The sequence below is a fragment of the Geotrypetes seraphini genome, chromosome 2, assembly GCF_902459505.1.
Source record: "Geotrypetes seraphini chromosome 2, aGeoSer1.1, whole genome shotgun sequence".
NCBI lineage: Eukaryota > Metazoa > Chordata > Amphibia > Gymnophiona > Dermophiidae > Geotrypetes > Geotrypetes seraphini.
In genome coordinates this window covers 432,961,066-432,973,723 of record NC_047085.1, presented here as the reverse complement: position 1 = coordinate 432,973,723, position 12,658 = coordinate 432,961,066, and the positions used below count along the sequence as shown (strand labels likewise).

The 12,658-nt window shown below is 47.8% G+C and overlaps 1 protein-coding gene across 5 annotated transcripts in view; it reads left to right on the top strand.

Moving 5' to 3' along the window:
* The window catches only part of NSUN6 (NOP2/Sun RNA methyltransferase 6), an 86,740-nt gene that overhangs the window by 988 nt on the left and 73,094 nt on the right, over nt 1-12,658 (top strand). The gene's annotated exons all lie outside the window — the stretch shown is intronic.

Below are 12,658 nucleotides of genomic sequence, written 5' to 3'. Positions count from 1 at the left end.
TGCGCTAAAAACGCTAGCGCACCTTTGTAAAAGGAGCCAATATGTCGGATGATTTATTACTAATCCAAGGAATCAACTTTAATCAATTCTGTGCATTGGCTGATATATAGATTATTATTATTTTTTTTTTAGACATTAAGCCCTAGAGAACTTAATTTGGATAGTGATTTGTCAGTGTTTTTGAAAGGATTTTATGTGCTCCATAATTACTTGTTTACAGAATCAAGTACAGTGGTACCTTGGATTACGAGCATAATCCGTTCCAGGAGCATTACTGGGCCATTGTACAACCCCACCTGGAATACTGCGTCCAGCACTGGTCGCCGTACTTGAAGAAGGACCAATACTGCTCGAAAGGGTCCAGAGAAGAGCGACTAAAATGGTTAAGGGGCTGGAGGAGTTGTTGTAGTGTGAGAGGTTAGAGAAACTGGGCCTCCTCTCCCTTGAAAAGAGGAGACTGAGAGGGGACATGATGAAAACATTCAAGATAATGAAGGGAATGGTAGATAAAGACAGGTTGTTCACCCTCTCCAAGGTAGAGAGAACGAGAGGTCACTCTCTAAAGTTAAAAGGAGATAGATTCTGTACAAACATAAGGAAGTTCTTTGCCCAGAGAGTGGTGGAAAACTGGAACGCTCTTCTGGAGGCTGTTATAGGGGGAAAACACCCTCCAGGGATTCAAGATGAAGTTAGAGAAGTTCCTGCTGAACCAGAACGTGCGCTGGTAAGGCTAGACTCAGTTGGGGCACTGGTCTTTGACCTAAGGGCCGCCACGGGAGCGGACTGCTGGGCACGATGGACCACTGGTCTGACCCAGCAGCAGCAATTCTTATGTTCTTATTACCAATACAAAGTTCTACCATTCAGACTCTCTTTTGCATCTTGAGTTTTTACAAAGAGTATGGTAGTGGTGGCAGTTCATCTGAGTAAATGAGGTTTGGTCATCTTTCCCTACCTAGACAATTGGCTGTTAGCTGCCCTTTCCATACCGGAAGCATAAGCATCACTTCAAATTACTATTCAGTTTATGCAATACCTGGGGATCTTAATAAATTTCAAAAAATCTAAATTGCAGCTAACACAATCTTTGGAATTCATTGGGCTCATCTGTTCACTCCAGTGACAATGACAATGTATCTCCCAATTCCACATGCTATCCAAATTGTTTGGTAAAAATATGGCATCCAAACGGCAAGTTCCAGCAAAACATTTCTTTTTTTTAATTGTTTATTTATATTTACAATTTACAAGAAAATAAACTTCTTGTTAGAGAAATACAGCATAAACATATTTATACATTCAAAAGAAAAAAGAAAGCAGTGGCATATCTGGTTATCCTTCCTTAGACCACCACCAAAGAGGAGTTAGCTCAAAATTATAAGAGGCTTATTGAATAAGAACAAAAATATTTATAAGGAAAGGCTATAATGCAATTTAACTTGCCATTCTAATTACACTGGGTCAAAACTTCAAATCATCTTTTTCAGCTCCAGAAAGGACTTTAGCTGGTCGGGAAGAAAAAATACATATTTAACTTGTGCATATTTAGAACGCATTTACAGAGGTATGCCAACAGGAAAGAGGCTCCTAAAACAATTGTTTCCTGCCTTAAAGATATGAACTGTTTCTGTCTTTCATGTGTGGTTTTTGAAACATCCATACATGCCCATATTTTTTTTTTTTTACCATAAAATAAAGATTTTGAAAACCTAAAGTACTGCTTCATAAATGAGTCCAAGTCCTGTTGAAAAACAAAGGAAATCAGTAATGTAGTTCTCTCCGCTACCTCAGAGATAGATTCTTCCAAGAAAGCAGATAGATTTTCCATATCAATTTGCGGAACCTGTTTATTATCCCAGGACAAGCAGGCAGGTATTCTCACTAGTGGGTGATGTCATCCGACAGAGCCCCGATACGGACGTCTCACAAGCATGTCTTGCTTGAAGAAATTCAGAAGTTTCGAGATGCCCACACCGCGCATGCGCCAGTGCCTTCCCGCCCGATGGTCCGGGCGTGTCTCCTCAGTTCATTTTCTTCCGCGGAGCTGAGAAGTTCAACTTCAATTCTGCGCCCATTGAATCTGTTTTTGCCTTCGTTATTTCCGCGGGTTGGGGGTCTTTTGGCTCTCCCGTGCATTTGTTTCTTTCTTTGGTTTCTTTAAAAAAAAAAATTTCTCCTTCCGACACCGGGTCGGCCGCGTGGCAGAGGCCCCGCGCCTTCGACCTTGCAGCGGAGCTTTTCCGGCCTATGTCCCGGCCGATCACCGGTTTTAAAAAGTGTAGCAAGTGCCAGCGTGCGATTTCGCTCACGGACCCTCATCGACGCTGCCTCCAGTGTCTGGGTCCGGATCACTTTCCGAAATCGTGCCGGCCTTGCTCCACTTTGACGGCGCGAGCGTTTAAGCGCCGCTGCCTGCTGTGGGAGTCCATGTTTAAGATGGAAGCTTCGTTGGACCCTATCGCTTCAACATCGACTGGTGCTTCGACTTCGTCGACAAAGCTCTCTGCCTCCCCGGCTGCTTCTGGTCTTTTGAAACCAGCATCGTTCACGCCGGTTTCGGCCTCGTCATCGGCGCCGGTGCCTTCCTCTGTCCCCTCGGATCAGATACCGACACCCATTGTTCCACCGGTGGTGCTTAAGGTGCCAAAGGCTGGCAAGCAGAAGCACGCTGCACCGAAGGAGCGCGGAGACCGTGCGGAAGGGCCCCCGTTTGGTGAGGATCCCTCCATATCGGCTTCGTTGAAGTCCCTCCTGGAGGCTCAGTTTGTGGAACTCATGACCACCATGGGTCCCCGGCTGATTGCCTTGATCCAGGGTGACCTCCCAGTTCCGGTCCCGAGGGGCGGGCCGCCCCCTCTTCCTCTCCCGCGCCGCACGACCTCGTTGCTCGGCGAGGAGGAGCGGCGGGCGGTGTCCGGCTCATCGAGGCGGCCCTCGGTTAGTGGCATGCCTCCCTTGGAGCCGATTCCTTCAAAGAAGGCCCCTCTTGGGGATATGCCTCCCTTGGAACCGATTCCCTCGAGGAGAGCCTCCCTTAGTGACTTACCTCCCTTGGAGCCTATTACTCCGCCCCATGACTCAGTGTGGCATCCACCTTCGAGGCCTCCCAGTCCTGGGCATAGCAGGAAGCAGGACGAGTTCTTCCAGACCCCCTATCAAGCCTGGGCGGCTTCTGGGGAGGCGCCGACTCTTCCGCCTCTTCGATCGACAGCATCGAGTCCTATCTGCTCCTTGGAGGCTTCTGGGGAACAGTATTCTCTCAGACGGGCTCGATCCCCGTCCAGGCATCGAGAAGGGCATCGATCCAGGCACTCTTCGAGGCATTCGTCTCGACATTCGACAGTCTCGCCTCAGAAGAAGTTGCCCCGGATGGGATATTCTGCTTCGGCTGGGTCTCCTCCTCCGGGCCCGGAGTTCGAGGACCCCGAGGTTTTTTATTCCCCCTGTTGCTCACAGGCCTCGGTGGAGCCCGAAGCCTCGACTTCTTCTAGTCCTTCTCGAAGACCGGCATTAGCAGACCAGCTGTCCTTTTCCTCATTTCTCAGACAAATGGCGGATGACATGGACATTACCCTCGACGCTGGGTCTCGATACTCAAAGGAGTACCTCGATACCATGCACTTGCCTTGCCCTCCGGCCGAGTCCTTGCGCCTCCCATTGCACAAGCTCCTCGACCAAACCTTCATGAGATGTTTTGAGTCTCCTTACTCGATCCCTGCGGTCCCTGGAAAGTTGGATTCTTGGTACCGCACGGTGCATCATAAGGGCTTCGAAGGACCTCAGCTTTCTCATCAGTCCCTCTTGGTCGAATCCTCGCTCAAGCGATCTCATCCAGGCCAGGTGTATGCTTCGGTGCCTCTGGGCCGTGAGGGCAGAACCATGGATAAGTTTGGACGCCACATCTATCAGAATTCTATGATGGCGTCCCGAGTCCTGAACTTTAATTTCTACTTTGCCACCTATTTGGAATTTTTTCTGCCTGTGCTTCGAAAATTTACGCCCTACATCGAGTCCCAGGCTCGGTTTGAGTTTGAGGAAGTGGTTGCTTCACTGTCCCAGCTTCGTCTTCAGTTGATGCAATCGGCCTATGATGCTTTTGAGCTCTCAGCCAGAGCAGCGGCCTGCTCGGTGGCGATGCGCCATTTGGCCTGGTTGCGGACCATTGACATGGATCCGAATCTTCAGGACCGCCTGGCGAACGTCCCGTGTGCTGGGGCGGATCTTTTTGACGAATCCATCGAGACGGTCATGAAGAAATTGTCTGATCATGAAAAGTCCTTCCAGTCCATTCTTAGGCCGAAGCCTAAGCCTTAGCAGTCTCGACCCTCTCGACCGCCATTGATCTATCAGTGGCGTTATCAGCCGAGGCAAGCTCCACCTGCGAGGCAAACTGCGAAGCGGCAGGCCCCTCAGAAGGCTCAGCAAAAGTCTCCAGAGTCTGCTGTCCCTAAGGCTCCTCAGCCTTTTTGACTGTCTCGTCGAGGGCATAACCAGTCTCGTCCTGCCTCCCCCTGCTTTTCCCATCGGAGGGCGCCTCCATCATTTTTATCATCGTTGGGAGGCCATAACCACCGACCTCTGGGTCCTTGCTATCATCAGGGAGGGATACTCTCTTCATTTCCATCGGGTCCCTCCGGACCACCCTCCAAGAGAGTATCCTTCCAACTTGACTCAGACTGCCCTTCTTCTTCAGGAAGCTCAGGCTTTGCTCCGGCTCCGGGCCGTCGAACCGGTCCCTGTGGACCAACACAACCAGGGGTTTTACTCCCGGTACTTTCTTGTTCCGAAGAAGACGGGCGACCTGCGACCCATTCTGGACCTGAGGGTTCTCAACAAATTCCTAGTCAAAGAGAGGTTCCGCATGCTGACCCTTTCTTCTCTCTACCCCCTCCTCGAGTGGAACGACTGGTTATGCTCTCTGGATCTCAAGGAGGCCTACACTCACATTCCCATTCATCCGGCCTCTCGCAAGTTCCTCAGATTTCGGGTGGGACATCTGCATCTGCAGTATCGAGTGCTTCCCTTCGGCCTGTCCTCGTCTCCCAGAGTCTTCACGAAGTGTCTGGTGGTGGTGGCCGCTGCACTCCGGAACCGGGGTCTTCAAGTATTTCCCTACCTCGACGACTGGCTCATCAAGGCTCCCTCGGCCTCGGAGGTCGTCTCGGCGACCCTGTCTACGATTCTGTTCCTGCAGAGTTTGGGATTTGAGATCAACTTTCCCAAATCTCATCTACAGCCTTCACAGTCACTCCCCTTCATCGGGGCGGTCCTGGATACCATTCGTCTCAGAGCATTCCTTCCTCCCCAGCGCCTGGATGCTCTTCTTCGTCTCTGCCAGTCTGTGTCTTCTCGCCAGTCCATCTCAGTGAGACACATGATGGTCCTCCTGGGCCACATGGCCTCTAGAGTTCATGTGACGCCGTTTGCCAGAATCCATCTCAGAATTCCTCAGTGGACCTTGGCGTCTCAATGGACTCAGTTGTCGGATCCGTTGACTCGACACATCCTCGTCACTCCTGCGCTTCGGCATTCTCTACTTTGGTGGATGACCTCTTCAAATCTATCCAGAGGTTTGCTGTTTCACACTCCTCCCCACCAGAAGGTTCTCACAACCGATTCCTCGACCTATGCCTGGGGAGCACATCTGGATGGTCTTCGCACTCAGGGGTTCTGGACCAGTGCGGACCGCCTCCATCAAATCAATCTGCTGGAGCTCAGAGCCATCTTCAATGCTCTTCAAGCTTTTCAACATCTGCTTCACGACATGGTGGTCCTCATTCGCACAGACAATCAGGTCGCCATGTATTATGTCAACAAGCAGGGGGGCACGGGCTCGGCCTCCCTCTGCCAGGAAGCTCTCAGAGTCTGGGATTGGGCGGTTCGCCACAACGCCTTCCTCAAAGCTGTCTACATTCAGGGGAAGGACAATGTCCTGGCGGACAACTTGAGTCGTCTACTCCAGCCGCACGAATGGACACTCCATTCCACGCCCCTTCATCAGATCTTTGCTCAGTGGGGGACGCCTCAGTTAGATCTCTTTGCAGCTCCCCACAACTTCAAGCTGCCTCAATTTTGCTCCAGGATCTACACTCCTCATCGCCTCGAGGCGGACGCTTTTCTGCTGGATTGAGGGAATCGCTTTCTGTATGCGTTTCCTCCATTTCCTCTCATTCAAAAGACTCTGGTCAAGCTGAGATCCGACCATGCCACCATGATCCTGATAGCTCCTCGGTGGCCCAGACAACCTTGGTTCTCCCTTCTGCTTCAACTCAGCAGCAGGGAGCCGGTGCTTCTTCCAGTGTTTCCTTCTCTACTTACTCAACATCAAGGTTCACTACTTCATCCCAACCTGCAGTCTCTCCACCTGACAGCTTGGTTCCTCTCAACGTAACTCCTCACCAGTTTTCCCAGGCGGTGCGGGATGTCTTGGAGGCTTCCAGGAAGCCTGCTACTCGTCAATGCTACTCCCAAAAATGGACTAGATTTTCTTCATGGTGTATTTCCAACTCTAAGGAACCTCAGCGAGCCTCCCTGTCCTCTGTGTTGGACTATCTTCTACACCTGTCTCAGTCTGGTCTCAAGTCTACATCTATACGAGTCCACCTGAGTGCTATTGCGGCTTTCCATCAGCCTCTACAAGGGAAACCTCTCTCTGCTCATCCTGTGGTTTCCAGATTTATGAAAGGACTTTTTCATGTCAATCCTCCTCTCAAACCGCCTCCAGTGGTTTGGGATCTCAATGTTGTCCTTTCTCGACTTATGAAACTTCCTTTTGAGCCTCTAAAACAGACTCCACTAAAGTTTCTCACTTGGAAAGTGGTTTTTCTGGTGGCCCTCACATCTGCTCGCAGAGTCAGTGAGCTTCAGGCCTTGGTGGCGGACCCGCCTTTCACAGTATTCCATCATGACAAGGTGGTCCTCCGCACTCATCCAAAATTCCTACCTAAAGTGGTCTCTGAATTTCATCTCAACCAATCAATTGTACTTCCAGTGTTTTTTCCAAAGCCTCATTCTCATCCTGGAGAATCTGCTCTTCATACTCTGGACTGTAAACGTGCTTTGGCTTTCTACTTGGATCGCACCAAGCCACACAGAACTGCTCCTCAACTTTTCGTCTCCTTTGATCCAAGCAAGTTGGGACGACCTGTATCGAAGCGCACCATCTCTAACTGGATGGCAGCTTGTATCTCTTTCTGCTATGCCCAGGCTGGCTTACCCCTTCCCTGTAAGGTCACAGCCCATAAGGTCAGAGCGATGGCAGCCTCTGTAGCCTTCCTCAGATCGACACCGATTGAGGAGATTTGTAAGGCTGCCACTTGGTCCTCGGTTCATACATTCACCTCTCATTATTGTCTGGATACGTTCTCCAGAAGGGATAGACAGTTTGGCCAAACAGTGTTACAAAATTTATTCTCCTAAGTTTCCAACTCTCCCACCATCCCATTGAGGTTAGCTTGGAGGTCACCCACTAGTGAGAATACCTGCCTGCTTGTCCTGGGATAAAGCAATGTTACTTACCGTAACAGTTGTTATCCAGGGACAGCAGGCAGCTATTCTCAAGTCCCACCCACCTCCTCTGGGTTGGCTTCTCTGCTAGCTACCTGAACTGAGGAGACACGGCCGGACCATCGGGCGGGAAGGCACTGGCGCATGCGCGGTGCGGGCATCTCGAAACTTCTGAGTTTCTTCAAGCAAGACATGCTTGTGAGACGTCCGTATCGGGGCTCTGTCGGATGACATCGCACACTAGTGAGAATAGCTGCCTGCTGTCCCTGGATAACAACTGTTACGGTAAGTAACATTGCTTTTTCGTCTGCTCCTTCCTTAGGCTCCTGGGAAATTTTTGTAGATGGTGGAAGATAATAAATTTTTTTTAATGGGGGTATATGCTCAGAGGAATATTTAAAAATTTCTACCACATATTTTTTTGAACATTTCATATGAGGAAATCCCAGGAGTTTTCGGAAAGTTTAAAATTCTTACATTTAACCGGCGATTGAAGTTCTCTATATTTTCTGTTTTTCGATGTAACATAGCACTGTCTTTTATCGCAATGATTCTATAGGCTTGTAAAGACTGGACTTTATTTTGGAATTTAGTTTTGGAATTTTTTGTTTCAATATTCGTCTGTTCAAAAACCTTTGTAAAGTTATCCAGCTTCTTCCCCAAAACCTTTACCTCTTTTGACGTCTTTCTGGTTGCTATGTCAACCCTCTGGAACGTTTTAAAGTGTCCTCTCTGTCAGGAAACAAATTCCCAGAGCTGGTCAACACCGGCAGGGACTCCTTTGCCATGGATCCAACCTCCGCGGAAGCATTGGGTGCAACTCTGGCCTCCGTGCTCTCATTCTCCAGGGCAGCTGCCTCAGCCGAACATGGAGGCAGGACGTCCGGTGCGGGCGAGAGCAAGATCTTATGCCCCAGCAGGATCGAATGCCTCTAACTCTCCCCCACTGCGGAGCTTAACTCGCCCGTTCTCAAGGCAAGTGTTGCTAGACATTGCTCAATTGTAGGTTGGTTTAAGGGAGCCAGACGTGTTGAGGAAGAAGGCACCCTCACGCTACCCTTTCTTTATGTAATATTTCAGCTAGTAGGAAAATACTCCTCCAAACAAGAGCAGCTCTCAACGCGTCTAGCATAGCACCACCGTCTTGGCCACTCCCCCCCCCCAGCAAAACATTTGTTATGTCTAGGATATATGGCGGTGTCCGTACATACCTTCCCATATGTACGTCTTTATATGCATCCGCTTCAGTGGGATCTCAAAACCAAATGGAATCAGTCAAGATCATTTTCAGAGCAATCTCTATGTCACTTCAGCCACGCAGCAAGCACTACAGTGGTGGCTTCAGCCAAATAATGTGCTTCAGGGAAAATTATTCCATCCTCCCAACTTACAGACCACACTTACTACAAATGCCTCCCAATCAAAGTGGGGAACGAATACTCCACAGCAGAGAACTCAGGGTCTTTGGTCATGCAAGGAAAATACTTTCCATATCAACTTAGTGGAGCTCTGCGCAGTATAGCGTGGCTTTTGCAGTTTTGCTTATTGACCAGCCAACCAGGTGGTGCATATTCAAACAGACAATCAAGTAACAATATACTACCCCAACAAACAAGGGGGTACAAAATCATTTCCCTTTGTCAGGCCATTCGAATTTGGCACTACATACAGTCATACAACATTTTTCTAACAGCAATCTTATCTGCTAGGAACATCAAATATGCTGACTCTCTCAGCAGACATTTTCAGCCTCAAGAGGGTTTTTAGACTCATCACTCGTAAGTTCAGCGGACTGACAATAAATCTCTTCATCTCTCTGTCAAGCCTCAAAGTACGATCATTTCTGTTCTCAAATACCCTGGAGTCACAGAATGGCACAGGATGCCTTCCTGATTCCCTGGCCAGGTCATCAACACTATGCCTACCCTTCAATTCTTTCCGAGATTCTTTCAAAAAAATGTTAAGACAAGAGCTCATTTTGATAGCACCTTATGGGCTTGTCTGCCCTGGTTTGCCAGACTTCTACAACTTCAGCTGCAGCCACCATTGTGGCTACCAGTTCGCCCAGATCTCATCACTCAACACTCTGTTCCAGTCTCTGTTCATTAGCTCTTACAGCTTGGAGGTTGAATAGTGACCATTCATCTCTCTCAATCTCAGAGGTTGAAGCTGTCATTCTACAATCGAGGAAACCGGCAAAATGCAGAGCATAAGCTTTCAAATGGAAAAGATTCTCTGATTGGTGTGTGAGCACTTTGCAATACCCATTTATCAACTCAGTTTCGTCTCTACTCCAGTATCTCCTACATCTCTCCAATAATGATCTCTCCTATTCTTCCATCTGAGCCCATCTCAGTGCTATTGGAGCTTTCCATGACCATATCTTTGCTCGCCCAATCTCCCAAGGATCTGGTAGTATCCAGTTATCATTAAGGACTCTTGCACATCAAGCCCCCATTAATCAAACCACCTCCTCAATGGGACTTTACTATAGTGCTAGATGCCTTGATGCTTTCACTCTTTCAGAACATTGAAACTTTGGAACTGAAGTTCCTCACCTGTAAAACTTTGTTCTTGGTTGCAATTACATCAACCAGACAAATAGGTAAACTGCAAGCGTTGGTGCATTATCATCCTTACCTTCAATTCCTGCCCGGCAGGGTACTTCTATGTACACATCCTAAATTCCTGCCTAAGGTGATTTCTGCTTTTCATATCAATCAACCAATCATTGTGCCAACATTAACTCCTCCACCCCAATCAAGTTGGAGAATGTCACCCTGCACTCGGACTGTGGAAGAGTTCTTCAAGTTTATCTTCGAGAATGCTGAGGTCAGATCGCTCTTCTCAATTATTCATGTCCATAGACCGGGGGTCGGCAACCCGCGGCTCCAGAGCCGCATGCGGCTCTTTTTCACCTTTGCCGCGGCTTCGGTAGTGTGGACGCCCCCTGGCCTACGAGACTCCCACAGGGATGAAAACAGCCTACCTAAATTCTGGCGATGCAGGCATGCAGCTTACAAGTCCGGCGTCGCGGCGGGAAATAGCCATGCTGAGCAGTGAGCTCAGCACGTACACAGATGAAAGCCTTGCTTGCTGATTGGTCCGGTGGCCCCGCAGTGTTAGATTTGTTTTATAATGGTTTTGCGGCTCCAAGTTTTTTTTCTTTTCGAAAACGGGTCCAAGTGGCTCTTTATGTCTTAAAGGTTGCAGACCCCTGCCATAGACCCTAACAAGCCGAAATATTGAGTGTCCAAAAGAACTCTTTCTAATTGGTTAGCTGACTGTTTATTATATTGTTACAATTCTTGTTCTATTTATCCTGCACCTAGAGTGACAGCTCATAAACTGAGCTATATTTACTTCTCTTGCATATTTATGTTCTATACTTGTAGATATTTGCAGGGCAGCCACTTGGAGCTTCCCTTTATGCAAAATGATTGTGTTGATCAACAGTTTCACTATGATTCTTTACCCACTGCGTTAATAAATGTATCTTTGTTTAAGAACTTAAGCCTGCCTCCTCCTCTATGTATATCGGGTTGCTCCTGCTCAGGATTTAGCAACCCTTAGCTTTGAAGTCTCACATGTGTGGCTGTTGTTTATCCTGCTTGGCCTCGGAGAAAGCGAAAGTTGCACACTTATAACAGGTCTTCTCCATGGACAGAGGATGCAACAGCCACACAATCCCGCCCTAACCATCCCTAGTTGAAATGGCTATGCATATTATAACCGAAGGGATTCAAATAGTTAAATTAGGACAGGAACTACTACGTATGCTGACACTTGTTATAAAAGGTTTGTCTGAGCTTTGTGACAAGAGTCACTTGGCAATTTCAGCTGTGATGTCATCCACATGTGTGACTGTTGTATCCTGCTGTCCATGGAGAACATCTGTTGCGGGTGGGCAACATTTGCTGTGTCAGTAGAATGCGCTGACATGATCATGAATAGGAAGTTATTCTCAATTTTCTTTGTTAAAAAGTAATTTTTGAGAACACATTTTGATATAGTCAGCTCTATTGATTTTTTTTTTTTTAGTGGAGTTTAAGTTTAACTTTTTGTAGTTTTTTTTTAAATTTAATATATATTTTGTATTGTCCCCAGAAGATCAGTGATAAAAGCAGTCAGTGCAGCAGCAATATCTTTTAACTATATTTGAGCTGCTGCATCCTATTGCCATCTTCTGGAGAGAATGGGTAAAAATGGTGTTTAACTTTCTTTTAAGCTTTTGGAACTGCCGTTCTAGCTGTATTGAATGTTGGATTTCTTTCCACTTTACTTTTGTTCTTATCAGTTTAACCAAGTTGGTGAAGTAATAGTGAAACACTATCTGGTAGGTCTTATTTTATCTCGTTGGGTTTTTATGTTGATATTTGTGGTTCACAGATATTTATGTGTTTTTTTTGTGTGTGCTTTGTACATTTTTAACTAACTTGAAGGTGTTAACATACCTCCCCTGCCCTTTTATGAAGTTGCATTAGGCTTTTATATCGCTAGTAGCAGCAGTAAAAGCTCCAGCACTCTTAGAATTCCTATAAGCATCGGAGCTAATACTTCTGCAGCTGGCGATAAAAAAAAAAAGCCTAACACGGCTTTATAAAAGAGGACCATAATTTATATGTTTTTATTATTATTTATACTGTATATTAATTTGCATATTGTGGCAGATCAGAGGCAAGATCACAGCAGAGAAAACAGCTCCCAAGGCCTATAGCAGCTTGCAGAGATCGCTAGCACAAGCGATCCTCTCTGCAGGCTGCTGAAATGAGGTAGGTGGATGCACGGGAGGTCAGGGGGAACATGCAGGCCTTTCAGGGGGAGTATGCTGTCCTTTGGGAGGGTGTAGTCCTTCGGGGATGCTGGTGCAGGCCTTCAAGGGGGGGGTGCAGGCCTTCAAAGGGGGGGGGACAGATCTTCAGGGATGGTGGCATAGGCAGGCCTTCAGGGGTGGGGTGCAGGCCTTCAGGGGAGGGGGGCCCCTGGTGTAGAAGTACACGGAAGGAGGGAAAGGAAGGTGTTCAAAGAGACGTGCATATGCCGGACTTTGGGGGGGAAGAAATAATGGGTCTAAAAACAGAGGAGAGGGAGAGAGATGGTGGATTATGGGATTAAGGGAGGGAAGGAACAGAAAGGGAGAGATGTTGGACAA